The 16,741-nt window shown below is 37.5% G+C and overlaps 1 protein-coding gene across 1 annotated transcript in view; it reads left to right on the top strand.

Moving 5' to 3' along the window:
• Window positions 1-16,741, top strand: part of WDR64 (WD repeat domain 64) — a 259,862-nt gene that overhangs the window by 94,509 nt on the left and 148,612 nt on the right. The gene's annotated exons all lie outside the window — the stretch shown is intronic.

Genomic DNA, 16,741 nt, shown 5'->3' with positions numbered 1-16,741 from the left:
TTGCCTAGGATGAATTTTTGTGTTCCTGCAAATATAATAAAAATGACAGAATGAGTCTTTGAAAGGAAAATAGAAAAATAGTCTATTTTCATCCATTGCTGATTTATTGGTTTGGGAGTTGCAAGGTTTTTTGTACAGTGCATCCTTACCTTTTTCCTGCCCCTTCAATCGAAGGGCCACCTGTTCCTGCTTTAGTGGATCATCATAAGAGACAAACTACTTATTTTTGTGCTAGCAAGAACAGGTGATTTTAAGGGATTATCTTTTGTGACAGCTACATTGTATGTTCTTAAAGCAGATTTCTTAAAAATACTTCTGTGTAGTTCCTGATTTTGTGTTTTGGAGGTCTTGGGTGTACTGACTTCATATTACAGAGGATTCTTTTCAGGAATAGAGACATCTGTTACATGTAAATATGTAACTTGTAAGCATATATAATAGCACTTAAGTTTTATACTTCTAATGTGGAGTTATTGTGTTGGTGTTTGCTCTGTGGAAGGTGCAATAACATAAATGCAAATTAATTACTGCAAGACTTTATTCCTGGGTTTAATAGGTAGGGTAATATTCCATAGTAAAAATTATTAAGCATCAGAATAGGAGAAATTATTACAGGTTATGATGGCCTGTGCAGGATAAAATATAACATAATGAAAAGAAAAAGGGAGAAAAAACATGGAGGAAAGAGTTCAGTGATTTTAAAAAAGCTCAGGCATTTAAGATTTGGGTAGTTGGAAAGCAAGAAGTGAGTAGGAGGAATTGAAAGCAAATGGCAAGGAGGGGCATAACTGTGTGTTGCTTGCTTTATAATCTCATAAAATACTAAATGTACCTTTTTTTAATACCTATAATATTTCTAATTTTATCAGCAGGACTTCAGAGTATTCTTACAAAATTGATGGCATTGCTATACCATATTAAAAGGGTAAATCTGGCCCAGAAAAAGTAAATTTACTAATGGTGGTCTAATCAAGCTTCACTTTTGAAAGTGCTGGCTGGCCATTCCTTCATCAGAATTCTCATATGACCTATAAATATGCAGTATCACAGAGAATTACTGCAAGAGTGTGATCATCCAAATCTAGTCATGGTTTTGAAACTATAGGTGACTTGTCCAATTCAACTGAGTATTTCTGCCTAAATCTTTTTTATTCCTTCTCACACAAATCAATAGAGTAGAATTATTTTTATGAATGCATATGAATAAGGATGTTTTGAGGTCAATTAGCAGCCCTTAGAATGCTTTTTTTAACAATTTGCTAATTCTGTTAAACTAAATACAATTTTAGATATTTCACCTCACCATTTTTTCTCCAATGAAGATGATTTTAAATTTAGCTAATGCTAACTTTAGTGTATTAAAACCATTTTCATTAGCAAACACAATGACCTTCAATGTTCACCTGAATTACAATGAACATTTTTTTAAAAGTTTTAGGTAGAACTAAATAACATAAGTACAGATGTATAAATAATTTTTAGTTTAAATATACAGAACACTGACTTCTGAGATAATGGTTGCTAAATGCAAGAAACCATTGAACATTTTTGGTGGGTTTTTGTTAGGGGATTTTTGTTGTTGTTTGGTTGTTTTTTTAATAAGGTAAATTGCTAAGCAAAGTAGAGTTCAGTTAATGGTCTAAAATCTGATCAAAACTAAGCTGGATTGTCCTGTGTCTAATATGATGTGTATGTTAGGAGGCTTAAATAAGCTAATATTTGTATTGGCTTAAAAGTCTGCTTCTTGGAGGTCAGTCACAGTAAGAACATCCATCTTCTCACTAAACCATAAAAATGATACCATTTTGGAAGCTGCTGTGGTTTGTCTTGTTTTTATTGGTTTCCTGTGTCTGGCATGCACATTTTGCCAATGCCAGAATCCTGAAGTGATATCTGTTGGACAAATTTCTGTCTGACTATAAAGACCAAGAGACTGTATTTTTTTTTAATTTAATGTGGATTTTGCCCACTTTGATTTCACAACATTTAATAGCTTCAGGCATGCAAGAACATTATGCTTCTATATTCTGGTCAGTATTTTTAAGTAAAACTTCAGCTGGATTTGAAGAAGAAGGAAAAAAAAGCATACATACTGGCAATGCTTAGCTGAATAAATACAAGCTACATATAAATATCACCATATTTGTATTAATAAATCTTTTGCATATCCTCAGGTTTCTTTTTTAAACAATTCTTTAAAACACTTAAAAGCTTTGCATAACCGATAAGTTAGTCAACATGTAGTTTGGGGTTAGGTTTTTTTTTGGTTTATTTTTTTTTTTCTTTTTTGGCTGCCATTATGCTATTTTCTCAGTAAAAACAACATGAAAGACTTCCCTTCTTTGCCCTAGCCCACATTTTGATTTACTTATATATTAAACATCAAAATGCCTTCTTCTCTGCTTTTTCAGCCAGCAGTGGCAAGTGGAGAGAAGGAATTTTGTGAATTTTCTGAAAAATTTACAATAGTCGGCAGTAGCAATTTCCCCAAAACTAATGATTGTTTGATCTGTCTTCAAAACAATCCACTGAAGATTTCTGTGATTTCCCAGGTTTATAGATTATTATTCTAATCCTATTTACTCAACCTTGAAGTTAGTTCACTGACGTCATTATTTGTCTTCAAGGGAACACTGACTACTGAACTTTACAGCTAAGAATCTCTGTTTTCATTCCCTCTTTCAAGTTTTAGACTTGCTTCATAGTGATGGCATGAAAGTGGAACAGTAATTTAAAATATCCTTACCTCTCTTTCTCTACAGCAAAGAGCAATATTTGATGTGCAGCCCCATTTTTATTTTCCCATGCAATGTTATACAGCTGTAATTAAGCACTAAGAGGCTGTGAGACTAGATGCCTGAGGAAATTCTTTTTTTACCTGAGACTCACTTCTGTGGATCAACACAGGTGTTACAAAAAAACCAGCCCAACTTGCTGAATTTGTTTCATGTTTGCCCAGTACCACGTGTAATAGACCACTGACCTCTGGCAAGTATTTGAAAAACAAAATCCTTCAAATTCTGGTAGAAAACCTCGTTAGGGTCTGTTCCGAATCATCTTCAAAAAAATACAGCACAATTTAAGGCAACACAGCAAAGTAAGAGTAGGGGAAGTGTTACTAGTTATTAGAATTAATATTTAGACTACACTGGTTTAGAGCATTAACAAAGACTCTTTTCATAACCAAATATAAATAGTAAATAACAGATTGCTAAGAGCCAGTTGTGAAATCCAATTAACTGGTGTTTAATTGCCTTTCATGAAACAATGTTTCAGCCTAAAAGTACAGAGCAGTAACAAGGCTTTTTACAGTGTAACAGTGTACAGCTCAGAAGGCTTGGGTGCTCAGACTGTTCTTTGTGGGCAAGGCTCCTATGGATTCAACTCACTACCAGTATCTAGAAAGCTGGGTAATATTTATTGCTATGTTAACTAAACAAAAAAATAGGATAATTGCCATTCATATCTGAGAATCTTGTGAGCCTGTTTGAGGGTCTGAAATTAGGGACCATTTTGCACAGTAAGTCAGAGCTTACTACTGATTTGCTGGCATGCCTTGTAATAAAGGAAAGGACATATCTACAAATTTCTGGCCTTAGGACCCTGATCACAAATCTTTCACAAGGAAAGATTCTGAACATACATCTGCAGTTGAACTGTTCTAAAAGCTCCCACCAACTATCACCAATTTTAAGGCAAATAAAGCAGTTCTGGAGTACAAACATTTTATGCAGGGTGTGTAAAGTGCTTCTTCCACTCTCCTTGACACTCTCCAGTAGCAAGGAATACTGTTTTGGGCACCACACTTGAAGAAAAATGTAGACACCCTGGAGACAGTCCAGAGAGAAGTAAAAAGAATGAGCAACAGTCTAGAAGGCAGTATGAGGGAGGGTGGAAGGAATTGGCATTGTTTAGTCTAGAGAAGGGAGAGCTAAGGAAAGATGGGATGTCAGCCCATAAACCATGAACATTGTTTCTGCAAAACAGAAAATATCAACTATAGATTGGGAGCCAAGAAATGAAAAGTACACAGCAAGGGATCTTCAGTCTTGTGGCTGGAGTAACTTTCCTTAAATAAATTGGTGAAATGCTTAATAAAGTTTTCTGGCTACATTTTATTTTCAGTTTAAAAATTAAGTACTGGTATCTGCAAAGATATAAAGCAAAAGTAAACTCTGTATATAAGCTGTAACTTCTAGGCCAATTCAGAAGCCTTAACAATAAACTTTCTAGAATGTCTGAAGATTTTTATATTAAACAAGGGCCTGCAGTAAGTCATGCCCACTTAGCATGACAGGATACTAGTTGCTGAATGTGACCAACCAAGTTGAACATAACTAGTGCAAAGTTTATAAGTAGTAGGACTCTACTTTCATTTGGGTTTTTATTTCATTTTTCAGACCAGCAAGAAAATTGCCTGGGGTGGAAGTGGTTCCATCCCAGTTTTTAATTGAATTAATTTCTTCTTGTGGGCCACTGAACAGAGGTATTAATTTTGCTAACAGTTGTAGTGGTTAATTTTGTGTAAGATCTGACCCTCTTTCTATTCTGTGTCTATAATGTTTCCAGAATTGAAACATGGCTTTAGAAACTTCTAAACCAGCTGTTCTGAATCTTTTTGTGCTTAATGAGGAAACTGGTTTTCCCTTTTTGTATCAATCTTCTTTAATTCTGAATGTTTTGGACCTGAGTTTTCAGCCCTGTCTTCTTGCTTCATTTCTACTTCTTTCTAGGGATCTAAATAATAAATAAGTAAACCAGAGCATTACATCTAGATATACACAATGGAAAATCATAAAAATTAAAGGACATTTTAGGCTCATATCCTTCTGAACTTAAACATGGAACTTTATACTTTCTGTGTGGGGAGGAATATTTATATCACTCATATTTACTTTATTTGTCCTTCCAGAGACCTGATAACTTGGAAGAGACCATTTACCAGTGATTTGCAAATGCATCTAGTCAGAAAAGAGGATCAACCTGGGCTCCCCTTCCTAGAGGGCTACTAGAAATCATCAGATATGGCAGGTAGAAGAAGTTACTCCATCACAATTGTATTTTACTTAATATATTGTATTGTGCCATACCTTCTTAACTCCTTAAGGATGCAAGTTTTCTGGAGTACTTACCTGCTTGATAGAGTACATAAACATACAGCTATCACATACAACTGTAGTGAGAATAAATTCTGAGTTGCAGTCATTTAGCTTTTTATAGGTCTCAGTAACAGATCTCAGTGCAACAAGGGTCAACAGTGCTGTCCTCTTTTTTTTTTTTTTTAATAGAAACTCTGTTTGGACTGGCTTGGAGGATTAGCCACTGTTCTCCTCTAAACCAGTGAGAGAGTAAAAAATAGCATGTAGATACTTTGAATCACAGTTCTGCACTGTAACAAGGAGACATCATTCCTGAAATCACCTGAAAGCACCTTGAAAATTACATCAGCAATGAAACTTGATTATAGGACTACTAATGTGACCTTCTGCAGTGGGTCACAGATGGTCAGAAAGGAATAGTATAAACATACAAGCCCAGAAATGTTAATTCATAAGGTTGACTGTAAACTTAAAATCAGCTTTTAGGAGATCTAGGAACACCACTGCCTCTTGATTTATTTTAGGTTCTGCACCAGAAAAGCAAAACAAGGGGAGTTGAATAATAGAGATGTGTAAAAAAAGGAGCAATATCCAGCCAATTAGAACTCGCCCTAATTCCAAGAAAAAACATTCATCTCATTACCCGTCCCAGCTGGCCCTGCTTGCATATAAACAGGTGATAAAACAATATTCTTTGAGAACAGTTACATTTCAGCTGGAGGGCAAAGATGCACGTTTGTTCTGTACAGTACTAAATGAATAGGCAACACAAGAATGCATCAGCCAGTGAGTTATACGTCTAAACCTCCATTGTCTGGAGCATAACTTATAAAGCTGCTTCTGCACTTGAGACATGTGCCTAATATAGCTGTGGGTGAGAGTGTCTGAACATTCCTCAGCTGTGCCTGCAGGAGGAGGAGTGCAAAAATGTTCAATCTCCCACATTTATAGCTGTTGTGAAATGCTGGCATGCTCTAGCAATCAGCATTAATACTTGAGTTTGTTTTGTGGATTTCTTATTTAAATGACACTAATTTAAGTTTGAAGAACTTAAATCTATATGTGATGTGGATTTAGATATGAGTGTGCTTGTGTCTGTATGAATGTTGGAGATGAAGAGGTTAAACTTACAACTCTTAAATACCTGTGGGTCAACCTTTAAATACTGCATATGTGTAATTAACTTCTCTAGTGGTGCCTTCCTGGGCAGCTGCAGACTATAGAAATGTAGGTTACACATAGGTACAGAAACAAGTGATATACAATGGTTTCTATGATGCCACTGAATTCACACATTCTGGAGTTTAATCATCAATATAAATACTATAACTTAATAAAAATAAAAACAAAGATGACTTCTGAAATGAGGCAATGTAGTGTATTTTCATGTATGTGATTAATATTTCAAAGAAATCACTAGCCAGTGAAATCACTCAATTGGCTCCATTTGTCCTTTTACAAAAATAGATTTGGTGTCGTGCAGTTGTGCTGCATGAGAATCCATTATTTATAATGGATTTTTAGGGGGAGTTTTTTCCAGGACAGATTAAATATTTGGACTACAGGACTGTGGGAAACCACACATTACTTAGACTGAATGTCTGTTGTTTAATTCAGGTATTGGCCTGTATCCTGGGGAGTTGTAGCACTTGAGGACTTTGAATGTCATTCAAACCTACCTTAGCTCTACCCATCAGTCTTGCCTAGAGCCTGACTTGACTGGACCAGAGATTCTGGCGTACAAAGTGTCTGTGCAGCTTGTAGGAGGCAAAATAATCCCTGAAAAGCATGGTGGAAAAGATAATTGGTGGGGTCTTATTTTTTATCTATACATGTGGCCCACTGAAGGTGAACTCCATTTGCTGGAAAATGGTCACATCTGGCAGATTTATTTTCGGTTAAAAATGCATCTTATTTTACTTTGTGACAGTATTTTTTTCAAACAAAACCTTACTGTTTTCAATTGTTAAGTCTTTGAAATTCTGCTTTGAATGAGTCATGGTAAACTGGACATTTCAGAAAATATTTAGGAAAGGTGATATATACTGGGTAACAAGGGAGGGTAAATGCTCAAACTAATGCATTCTATCAATGTTATTTAGCACTCCTATGGAGGAGAACTCTAGAAAATTACCTTTTGCCTCAGCTTGACCATTGTAAATGTCTGGCCTCATTAATCCAGAATGCTAGATTAGCCTTTGTTCTAAACTCCCTCTGATGCATAACAAGATATCCTAGGCATTGTTATGTAGTTACTTTAATCTCCCAGATGTCTGCACTGCTGCCAGAAAAGATTGGCCTTGTTTTTTCTTCTCTCCGGTAACCCATTGCCTTTTGCCTGCTGGTTTTTGTGTCCTACCTCTAGTGTGCACCTAGCAGCCTTTTGAATCAGGCCAAAGAACGTTATCTGTTTGAAAACTAGTATCAAGGAAACAAAAAAAATCAGTGTGCTGACACACAAAGGTCATATGTTCATCAGCTAGACTGAAGAACCCATTATCAATTCTTCCTGCCTAAACTATTAAGGAAAAGAAACTATTTAAAAAGAGTAATTTAGCCATCTCTTATCCATAGGTAAAGTAGGTGGTTTTTTTTCCCAACACGTGAATCATTCTTTTGACAAGTCTTTGAACTTTCTCCAAGTTGCAACATTAATCCTGAATTGTACTCACTAGACTGAGTGTAGCAGCAGTCATTCCATTGCCAGGTGCAGAAGTAAAGTTAAAATTCTTCTCCCTGTACACTAATCAAAAGGATTGTATTAACCTATTTTTATGACTAGCAACACATGGTGGCTACTGTATGATTATTCTCATATTCTCATATTATTCTACAAGACAAGGCCCAGCAGCATCTCCTGTAGTTAGAGCTGTAGCTGGATTTTATACATGGCTGTTGTGTTATAACTGTATGTGCTCACCTTCACAGCACCCACTAGCAGTGATCTGACCTTCACTTTTTATCATTCTGTTGCCCTGTCAAATATTTACAGTGAGATACTTCTCAATCCTTGTTACTCTAATTGTGCCATTGTGTTTCTTTCTGAATACTTCTAGAATCCAGATAGAGAGCTTCCATGTTTCAAATGGGACAGTGGGCAGGGTCTAAAAAGCTCCTTTCTAATACCTAAGTAATCCATGGCACATGGGCATTGACATTCTTCCCCTTCCTTTTCAAAGAGCCTTTCATTTGTGAGGAATATCATGTCCCTTTCTGAACATTTTCTTCTTGAAGCTAAACCTCCTCAGTTTGTGCAACTTTTGTCATACTAAATTTCTCCTTATCATCAATAATCTTTGAATTCTCAAGAGGCTCATATTCTTCTTGGTGTGCAGTACGCTATACACAGTGTTTCAGACGAAGCCCTACCGTTGTTGAGTACAGCACAGAAAAGGCGTATTTCACCCATCTTGCAGGCTCTACTCTTGGTTAGAAATCTAAGCATTGTGTTTGCTTTTCTCACAACAGCATGATAGTGTTGACTTCTGCTTAGCTTGTGATTCAGTACATTCCATGAGCTCTTTTAAGAAGAAATGCCACCAGCCACTTGTTTTCCACCCTATATTTATGTAGCTGACTATTCTTGTCCTAATGTAGGGTGTTACATTTATCCCTCTTGAATAGTACCCAGGCAGTGATGACAGCCCTCTTCATCTCTTCATTCTTCCTGTAAGATCTTTGCCAATATTTTTGTGTTTGTTATTGCAAAACACACAAGATAAACAGGACTAACTATCCTATGGATTTCTTTTTGCCTTTGGATTCATATCTTTATTTGTTTTGAAGGCATAGTGAGTAAAGGTGTTAGATAAGCACCAGCTCTATTAGCAACTACTTTGTATGTGAATAAGGAGACAAGAGAAGAAACTTCTCAATTTGTGGGGTAAACTCCATACATTCTGATTTGTTTAACCAGAGATTAAATGCCTGTGTGAAGCAAACAGCATTAAGAAGAAAAAGGCAGGAGCTGACATTGGTTAAACCTTTGTAAAATTCCATGACGTCAAGCAGATGATTAGAATTTCAGTCAGGAGAAAGACCTCCAGCATGCATAGATTTCCTTTGTGTTCCCTTGCAGTGCAATCATGACTTCTGTAATAAGTAATCAAGGAATTAGATATAAAGAAGGCATCTCTTTCAGTATTTTATAGAAATAGGTCTCTATACAGTGTTTAGCTCACACTTAATAAGCAAAAAGAAATAACTCTTCAGCAATTTATGCTGGAGCCAAAACTGGTTCTGAGCACTCCTGAGAATATGGCAGAAATAAGAAAATGTGTGTAAATAAAAGTATCATTAAAGGTGAGTCTAGGCACTGTTTTTATATCACAAATACTTTTACTGGTAAATGTAAGTATTTGGGTTTAGTAGCTGATTAAATTTAGCATATTTGCTTCAAAATACAAAAAGCACCAGGATCTGCTTTGACCTCATTTCTACAGTTTTGGTATCACTGTTCAAGTACTCTTTATTTAAATTTAGTAAAACCAAAACTGGGACAAAATAGGAATGACACTTATGTTTTGAGCACTGAAATCAGTCTTAGCCTTGAATTTTGGCCTGCTCTAGATGCTGAGGTTTTGTTAATCTCTGATTCATTTCCTCTAGTAACCCAGAAGCAGGCCAAGAATAACTTTGAAGTACCTATTTTTTATTGTTTGTATAATATACCATTGCTCAAAAAAATCACAGTTATTGATTAAGGTTATGTATCAGACTGCAGTGCGGCATTGACTTTGATAATTACAGAAATATAAGAAACAGTATTCATGGGCCTAGTCACAGGGTCAGAAAATACAAGTATAGAGAAAAATTCTGTCTTCTCCAAAGGATTTTATGTTCAAATTTCCTGATATTCGCCCTGCAACCTGGACTCTCTATAGCACTAATCTCACAAAAACTGAGGGTTTGTTAACAGATTTCCAAAAGTGTAGGCTCTCTACATCAAAGTGAGAAGATATAGACACACAGCCCTGAAGGATTCAGTCTGTAGTATGACTGTCTTTTTGAAATTCAATTCGACTGTAACATCCTCCAAAGAGTTTGCCAGCAATACCCTACTGAGCTTCACAGTCCATGGATAAGCAGGGTGATGTTGTACTCTTGTTCTTCTGTTTGCTAACATAGTGAAGGCAGCCTTGATTTAGTGTTTTCTTACTTCAGTAAGATCATAAAACATAGTCTAACCAGAAGTATGTGTATCTTGTTTATATGTAACCAAAACACATCCAAAAACCCCAAAGAGCACAAAAAATTCTGTGCTGAGAACTAGCAGAAAGTTCCACCTGATTTTAAAATGAGACGTCTAAAATGGAATAACCTCTCTTTTGGCTTTTCAATGTTACCTGAGTGCCTCTTGGCACACATATTTCAAATTTTTATGGCAGTTACACAGGTATAATTAATAGTCAAAAGCTTTTTTTAAAATTCATTTTTTCTCCCATATAATATAAATTGAGATTTGGATTTTCCCTTTTTGACAAACCAGTTTAAGTAAAACTAATTTGATGAGGGAAAAATAGTTTTGTTTGAATCAGGAAACAAGACACTTGGCAAAACTGTATTTTGAAGAAAAACTTTCCAGAAACTTAAACATAAAATCTTTCAAGTCTGCTAGAGTGCTTGACTTTTCCTTCTTCTCTCCACTTGCTGTGGATAACTGCTTCCTCCCATGAATTGTAACATGGTAGCTTTAGCTCTGCAGCTTTTATGGCTACAGACACTAATTTCAGTGCCTGTCCCACTTTCTACAGGAATTGCTTCAATTATTTTATAGGGTTTTGCCTAAATTTTCCACTAGTAAAACAGCAGTCTCTCATAGATCCTGCAGTTGCATAGTTTATTTTCAGAAAGAGAAGGTAGGCTGGGGGTTTAATTTGGGAGCTGGGTTCAAGCCCCTTTGCCACACACCTCTGCTGTCACTCTGGGCTTTACCTACAAAGGCCCTAGCTTCTGGCAGCAGAAGTTGATTTGTTGTGCTGGGTCCAGGGAGACAGGAGCTTCTGGGAATGCAGAGTGTGGAGTTTGGCTCAGGGAGAAAAAGGAATCATAGCAGGGTCTCCTCAGTTCTTTATCCATTGAGTTATAAGTATGCTTCTCTGTGAAGCACATGACAATAATCTTGCTCAACACTTGCCTAGTGGACCACCTGCCTTGGATGTCAGAAACAAAGGAAATCTTCCTTAAAGGAAGGGTATTTATGTAAGAAGTCCTGACATGGACTAGCCTGCAGACCCATATACTCTTCAAGGTCTGCCTATACCAGCAGCGGTTCCACCCCTCAGTTTATTGTGACAACTCTCCTCTGCACCAAACCTCTCCTGAAAGTTGTCACCTCTCACCAGCCTGCACTGCATGGCATCCTGCTTCTTTGCCAAAATCATCTAGAGGAGCTGGGACATGAAATTAAGCTGCTTCATTCACCTATCTTGTTGTACCACTAGAAAAATGGTTCCCATTGGTGAGCAAGGCTAACCCACACAGCTGTTCTTCAGCTAATTCAATAAATTTTTTCTCCACAAAATTCACTGGAACCGGGAGGGGGGGTTACCCAAATAGCAGTAAGGGCTGCAGCCATCTCATTTAAACTGCTGCTCCAGCCCTGACAGAGGCGTAGAAAGTCGAGTGACTGAGGCACAGCCAAATTTTGTGGGTTCATCATAGACTGAATTACAATAGCAGAGCAGCTATGAATTATCATACAAGTTTGTTACATGGCAATTAAGGTCATATTATTTATAATTTTCAACAATCTTTGAATCTGTACCCAGGTTCTGCAAACACAGAAGGCCTGGTCCCTTTCCAAAAAAAGAATGGGAACAAAGTCAGTGTGCAAGAGGATGGTTGAAAGAACTGAGGTTTAAACCAAAGCCATCTGCCTCCTAGGAAAATGCAGTTTCTCCTGAGGCCTCTCTTGACAGTTTTGACAGGTTTATAGCAGAGCCAATATAATTTCCAACAGCAAAATTACCTTCATAACCCCTGCAATGCTTGGGTTACCCTGACAGTCTAGACAGCACAGATGTGTCTGCACTAAGCTGGTGATTGCACCCTCACCTGCAGCACAGCAGCTGTTTTTTCTGTCGATGGCTCTCTTATTTTGTAGGTGACTAATGCATAAAGCTGCTGGAAAATGAGCCAGTCAGCATTCAAATATGCAGCTCACATCTCTATCTGATTTTTAATTTTTGAGCAAAATGCAGCATTTCTGGGGAGAAAGGTCAGACAGAGAACATACTACTATCCATCATTTGACATGAAGTTTTTAAGTTCTCAGAGTAAGGGCCAAGTTGCCTTGTGAAGCAGTGCCAGCACCAAGAATAGAATTTCTTTATTTGCCATGTCTGCCTTTCAGCACCATTCTGTGTGTTTTTTTTCCATTGGCAGAGTTCACGTTTTGTTCAGGAAAAGGCTATATACACCCTCCATCTGTGAGCATGTGTTTCTTTCTCATAAGTTCTCTTTGTAAGCTAATGGGTGTAATAATTGCCTTGGTGAGATCACACTGAGGCTCAGGCTTTCCAGGCAGTCACAGGCAGGCTTATGAGGAGTGCATGGTTGCAGCTGCTTTGGGTGGGAGCACTGACATGCATGCTTAACCCCCTGGCTCACTTCTTCCCCTTTCCTCACCCACTGGTTAGCTGACCTAAAGATTTCCCTGTAAATCCATTTGTCATGCTGTAAAGTCTTGGCTCTGTTTTTGAGAATAAGAAATAAATTTTAGGTCTATTTAGTAGGCATGTCTTGGTCAACAGCATCAAGGACCATGCAATCAATATCATTTCTGACATAAAACAGGTATGAGCTGAAGATTTGATTAAGATCCACATCATGCTGTTATATACAGAAAAAGTAAAGGCAGGGTCCTGAAATATTTGCAAAAATAAACACCAGCAGCCAAGCCCACCCTGCAGCAAATCATAGGCAGCCTCGTAAAGGCCCTTTACAGTCCCTGACAGACATGATGTAAGTGCTGAGTGGCCTGGGCAGCCCCTCCTCAGCCCCTGCCTGCCTGCTCTGGAAGATCTATACATATCCAGGCAGGCACACTCCCTCTCTCCTGAGGGTTTGCCACTGCAGGGGAAAGGTCAGAGCTGCTTTTTGAACTGTGGTATTGAGACTTTCCCTGTGTTCTTCGAAACCCATCTGGACTCCACTGCTACAGTTCTGTGCCATAGGAACATTACAGTTATAAGAGAGGCACCACATGAAATACAGGAGGGAGGGAGTGATATGACTTTCTGGGGAGAAGCTTTAAGGGCATTATTAATTTCATTCAAGTTATAGTCATGTCCCTCTAAACTAGGGCCAGATTGTTATTTATTGTAGGACCTAACTGCCCTTGCATGTTGTGGACTGTATAGGAACAAGTAGTAGCTAACTTAAACTCCTAAGAAACAATCTAAAATCATGAGGGGAGAGAATGTGGTAGAGCTTACACTATAAAACAACAAAGCACCTTAGGAAAGCTAAGGAAACTAAGCACATATTTATAGGCAGAAATCTGGTTTTGGGGGTTTTTTTGTTTGTTTATTTTTTGGAGGGTTTTTTGTTGTTGTGTTTTGGTTTTGTTGCTGTTGGCTTTGTATTCTCTGTCTCTTATGGGTTGGTTCAAAACTATGACAAAAAGGGGCTAGTTTAAGATACAGGAGATTTGTCTCAAAATATTTCTGGAACAGTGGATCTTGAGGGAAGTATGTATGCCATTACTAGTTTTGTATATTGGCACTGTAACATATGAAATCACATTTCTCAATCACCTTCAGGGATTCCTTGAAGGTTTTCATAGAAACCCTTCCACTCTTCCCCCCTTCCACTTCATAATGTGTAAGTTAAAACACTGTTTTAAAAAAAAAAAAAGTTTTCTGTCCTGCTTAGGTTGTTTTGTTTTCTCCCTATAATTTCTCTACAGGCTTTCTTGAAAGAAGAATCTAGCAGGGCAATTTGATGCTCAAGGTAAAATATTCTGTCCTATTATCTCATTTTACCTTCTTAATTTACTGTCTTACCTAAACAAAGCAACCTGGTTGCAGCAGAGGATACCATCTGTCACTTAGTGTGTGTAAAATATTAAAATATTTTTATCCTGAAACTACCACCATCTGGAAATAGTTAGCATGGGAAAACAATAAAAAGCCCATCTAAGTTCACAAGTGTTATTGCCTTGAACAAGAAGATTAGCGTTCCCATTCATTTATTTATTCTACCAAAACATAACATTAAGTCATTTTTAAATCCAAACAGTTTGGAAAGCTCCTGATGTTGCTTATGTGTGCTAAAGCCCAAGCTGAGGTTATCATGTTTGCCTTGCAGCAACAAATGTCAATTTGCACTCCATAAAGCATTGTGGACAGGTTGTAGATGGCTGTGGGACATACTTCCCTCAAGGACCACTGTTCCAGAAAGGCCCTCATACCACTCTAATATTCCATATCCTTCAGGTTGATTTGGTTTATATTTGAAGCCAGAGCACTGAGCATCTTCTGGCATTGAGCTGATAGGCTGTGGAAGAAACAGAAGTATCCTCAGAATGTTTTCTGTTCTCTGGTGGATATCTTTGATATTAATGAACACAACTCCATATCATGAAGATAAAACTTTTAAAAACTAATGGCACCTCTGCTGTCTCTTTTTACATTAGTGGCACATTGGAAACAAGTATAAAATCTGCTTAACACAGTATTGTCCTCCATTGAAAAAAATATATACCTGTTTCTAATCAATAAGTATTTGCTTGAGTAAATATTAGCTCTTCAAACAGCAGCTACATTGGAAGTAGCTGCAGCTATCTCAGTTGCATATGTCAGAGCAGTTTTTCTGTTTGCTTCTTTTCTAATCCTTGTTCTTTGCACTTCAAGAGAGAATAGCTTAAATTCAAATCTTCTAATCATACCAAGGCAATTCCATAAGCAGGACAACAGATTTATTTGGGCATGTAACTCCTAGTTTATTATTTTAAAACTTTGTGAAAACTGTCTTTGATAGTTAATATTCTAACTTCTTCAACATCTGATAGAAAAGCAGGTCTATTACTATTACCCAATGATCCTTTCCCAGTTCACAGGACTTCTTTCTAGGTTCATCAGGCCAGTTTAAACAAGTTTATTATGATGCTCTTTACCTGCAACTGACCTTCTCCTTGTGCAACTTTTTGGGCTGGATCTGTGACTCAGCCTGTAGACACCATAGCCTAATGTTAATAAATGCTGGCGGGATCAACACTTAAACCTCAGCCACTGCATTACAAACCAAAGAAAGTTGGCTGTCAGACAAAATCGTTCCAGCCAAGAAACTGTAGTACTTCTCTCTTCATGTACCAAGTATTAGACAAGACAGCAAGACAGAGGAGCCGCTGAAGCAAAATATTAGCCCAACTCTAGACTGGCAAGAGAGCTTCAACACAGAAAGTCTCCCCTTGCTCCTCCCACCCCAAGGTTCCCACAGCTGTTCAGCATTTCTTTGTGGTGCTCCTGCCAAGCAGGTGTCTCTGCTTCCCTGAAGGGCTGGTGACAAATGACTATTTGAATTGAATTTCTGCAATGGAAACTGTTTCCATGACAAGCATAAGTGAAATATATCACAGGGACTGATTCTGGCATCCCAAAGCCCACATTTTTACAACCTATACCAACATAGCCTTATCCTTTCCACAGGTCAGTTCAATGATTTCTTTGTTCCTCAGCTCATGAAACACTAGTTGGCAAACATCACCTCCACTACAGCAGGTACTCCTCTAAAACCCCTGGTTTAGAGGCTCAAACCCAGGTCTGCTCAGAACTTCATGTTGAAGAGATTATTAATGCAAGAGAACCACTGCAAAAAGCTTACACACACATTCCTTCCTTATGCATAACTTAAATACTGTCAGCACTTCTTTCTTTGCAGTCTAGTTATTCCTACATTAATAATTCTGCAGTTTAGTACTGAACAGAAGAATTGCATCATAGTGTAACAATTTGACCAATCCTAAACTGAGGCTGCCAGAGGTTGATTAACAAACTGCAAACTGTAACAATTTTTAAATTACCTGGTGTTTTTAGTTGATCATGCATGATCAGAGCATTTCCAGCTTTCCAATACATTCCTCACATACAGGAAAGACAGCTTGAGCTATACTTCAGAATAAGGTTCATGCCAAGTGTTCCTTTAATACATGTTTATAGGAACCAAGCCTGTACATTAAGATGAATCAACATTTTACTACATGGTATTTTTGATATTTTCAACATCAATCACAAGGTACATGAATTGGCTCTATTGTTGAGAGAAGGCTCACTGAAATCCTTCAGGGTATCTGACAAGCAGGTGCCTGTAGGGGAATGGATATGACAGTATCCATGCTAGCAAAATTCAGCAGCAAGAAAACAACTCTTGAAACTTGATTACCCTTCAAATCCTGCTATCTGCATTTCAGTAAGGCTGACTAGCAATCAGGTTGCTTATTTAAACAAACAGTTATCTATACCACAGAGAGTGTTTTCTGTAACAGCTGACAGTTTATTCAGGTGTTAAACTTAACACTGCTCTGGCATTACTACTTAATCTCATAGCCCAGATACCTAGCTTAATGAACTTTTCATAGCTATGGTTTTGCTCATGGGTGACACAACTTAAACTCTGATATTTCATTGAAAAATTCAGAG

The sequence above is a fragment of the Anomalospiza imberbis genome, chromosome 3 (assembly GCF_031753505.1).
Source record: "Anomalospiza imberbis isolate Cuckoo-Finch-1a 21T00152 chromosome 3, ASM3175350v1, whole genome shotgun sequence".
NCBI classification, from domain to species: Eukaryota; Metazoa; Chordata; class Aves; order Passeriformes; family Viduidae; genus Anomalospiza; species Anomalospiza imberbis.
The sequence above is the reverse complement of the archived record's forward strand: the minus strand, read 5'-3'. Positions and strand labels throughout refer to the sequence as shown.